Source organism: Phalaenopsis equestris, unplaced genomic scaffold (assembly GCF_001263595.1).
Source record: "Phalaenopsis equestris unplaced genomic scaffold, ASM126359v1 Scaffold000572, whole genome shotgun sequence".
Taxonomy (NCBI): domain Eukaryota; kingdom Viridiplantae; phylum Streptophyta; class Magnoliopsida; order Asparagales; family Orchidaceae; genus Phalaenopsis; species Phalaenopsis equestris.
This window is the reverse complement of record NW_018165012.1, coordinates 544127-547211: the sequence shown is the minus strand read 5'-3', so window position 1 is coordinate 547211 and position 3085 is coordinate 544127.

The window sequence follows — 3085 nt, the reverse complement described above, 5'->3', positions numbered from 1 at the left end:
CTCTGCATCAGGATTCTAATAAAATTATGTCACGTGTTCGGATGAGTCAAACCATACATTAAAAAATATATATATTTTTTATCTAATGAGTCTGTCATGCGATATGCCGTAATTTTATTAAAATCCTGATGCAATTCTGCATCAGAACTATTGATCTAATATTTCTTACATTAAATGATCAACTTAATATTCTCTTTATAGAAAGATGAGTTCAAATAAAAAAAATATATATTATTTGAATTAACAGCATCATGATTGAAAACAACAATGTCAATCGTTGTTATGCGGATAAGTGCACTCCAATAACAATTTCGATCAAATCCCACTCAAAACAATCATATATAATTGACCAAATTATAATTCATTTCAAGCATACAACTAAACTCGCACGCACACACACACACAAAAACACGTATTAAATTAATTTTTAAGTCAAGTTTAAGTTCACCTGAATAATAAAAAAGCGACCCAAATGATATTTGGGTTTAGGTAGGCAAATTCAAATGAATTAATTGGGTTAAACATGCCATATTTGAATTAATTGTATCATGTTGGTTTACGAAAATTATATAATCCATATATAAATAAGATTGTCAGGTCAAAATTTGGTTGAGTCATATTCAGGTTAAACCAATTATATATATATATAGTTGCTCCTAGAATTTATTTTCACTTATTTTATGGGAACAAAAGAAATGATAAAAATGTTCGTTGGTTTGGCTTGCAAAAGTCGTTAGTATTTTTCTTTTGGAATAGGTCAAAATTTATAATCAATAAAAAAAATTAATTTTCCCCTATATTTTTTACTGTAAATAGATTATATGAAATTTAATGAACATAAACTACCTAATTTTTTTCTCTCACGAAATTTTTTTTAATGTTCCTATTTTTTAATAAATCTACAAGATTATTTGTATTAAAAAATTATATTCATCTAATTTTGAATCTTGATTTATCCGTGAATCACACCAAAAGAATAGAGAGTAAGTAAACAGAGACAACAGACTTGGGTGTCAATAGTAAATTGTCTTAATAATCATATTTTATTCTTAAAAATATCTCTTTATTTATAAAGAAAATGGTATAATGTGACGATGCTATATTTTTTTTTCTACTTTAAAGAGGGTTGCACGTGATATTTTTGGTATTTTACATATATGAGCTTATTGTATGGTTGCTCTTAGGGCCGATTGGCTAAGCTCAATTTGGTATGTTTCGGTCGGCTCATTAGTTCCGCTCAACTGGATACGATTAGCAGTGACATATTTTTATGCACATGTTTAAGTTCCTCAATTCTCTTACTTCTTCAAAACGACATTGCAATAAGAATATAAGAATTTAGTATAAAAGTACATTGCATTTATTACTAATCAATGATTCAATATTGAAGGCTCTCATTTTTCACCCTCTGGTCTTTATAAATAAGGTGACATGCCTCATCCAATTCCATATTTGCTTGCAACCTTTCTCATTTGACTCGACCGGCTTTCGAGTATTGTAACGGAGAACATGTCGATTCGATTCAGGGTGATATCCCTTGCAAGGATTTGCTTCTCATTGCTTTTAGAAGATTGAAAGAGTAGTACTGCCCAAAAGGTGAAAGGATGAAGAAAAGAATCATTAAGAAGGGAAAAACGAGCACACTAACAAATCACGTGGGATCGTCTGATTTGCTCCTTGACGCTCAGTGGAGGAACGCTCGAGCGACAGACCCAACCATCAACCCGTCAGCTCAACTTTCTACTGTGGTGCGAGACTCGCCAACTGAAGAGGCCACCCAAGCAGCTACTTTTACTTTGCCGCTACCCGGTACGCAAGAAGCTGCTTGTTCTCTGTCGCCGCCCAGTACGCAAGAAGTCGTTGGTTCTTTGATACCGCTTAGGGAGAGCACCATGACACTTACATCGTAAAAGTTAGATAATCTGTTTGTTATGAGGAGCCTACATTTTACTTATTAGATTTTGTGTTTTCTTTTGGTGCAATTCATCCATTTACGATAATCCTGAGTGTGACTTGCCTCCAATAAAAATTAGTGAGAGCCCGACCACGGCGGCTGCCCAAATGTCATTCAAGAGCGACTGACTCTTAAGCAAGGATGAAAGGATTGACTGCCCAGACAATCCTCTTGAGACCCGTGTGGAAGCAACTAATGGACATTAGCTATCTCCCGGGTCATTAGTTGGATGTGATTTGTTTGGTCGGTTGAGGTTTGTCGGTATGTGTCAGACGGTTGATATGATCTAGTTATCGATCTTTAACCTCTGATGAAGGTACTATGAATGTCTTTGGGGTAGTTGGAGATGCTAAAGAATCAAATCTTCCTTAAATTGTTCTTAGATCCCCCGGTCATCTTTGGTCTATCTCCCGGTTTGGTCGGTTTTGACTCTTTGCTCGGATAGCTTCAATCGGCTGGAAAATTGAGCCTCATACTTTTCTATTGGTGGGCTTTCCTTCGTCATACTCTTTTCTTTTTGATTGTTAGATCTTTCGGGATCAAATTCGACACATATTTTATGTACATCAATTATGATAATTTATGTTACTTATTTGTTCCTCATTATAGAGAACTCAGTCACGTGTCTTACAAAAAAACCAGCAGACTTAAATATTAGAATAAAGATATCCATAATCTCCAATAACAATCCCCCAAAGACAATAACATATTCCCAAAACCTCATTTTCATAGCTACAAGTCAAGGACTGACAGGCTGCATTAAGTTTACACTAAATAATTTCAATCATGCACTCATAATAAAAATTATTGATGCTTTAGCATTTTATAAGAGATATTTTGAGACACTACAAATCATGCAGGGCCTTCACTGTTCCTTTTAAAAATCATACAACGAGTCAGTTTAATTATGACTGCATATTTTTTTCTTTTTTTTTTTATAAGGGTGAGGTATTATTTTGTAAAAAAACAATTGTCATTATTTTTATTTCCTCTTGATTATTGAATTTTTGAATTTTTACCTGAGGAATCAACCGAACAACTCACTCGGAAGCTCACTAAGAAGTTGTCTGAACCTTTAACAAAGAAAAAGCAATCTCATTACAGAAGCTTATCCCGCAAGAGAGCTCTTCC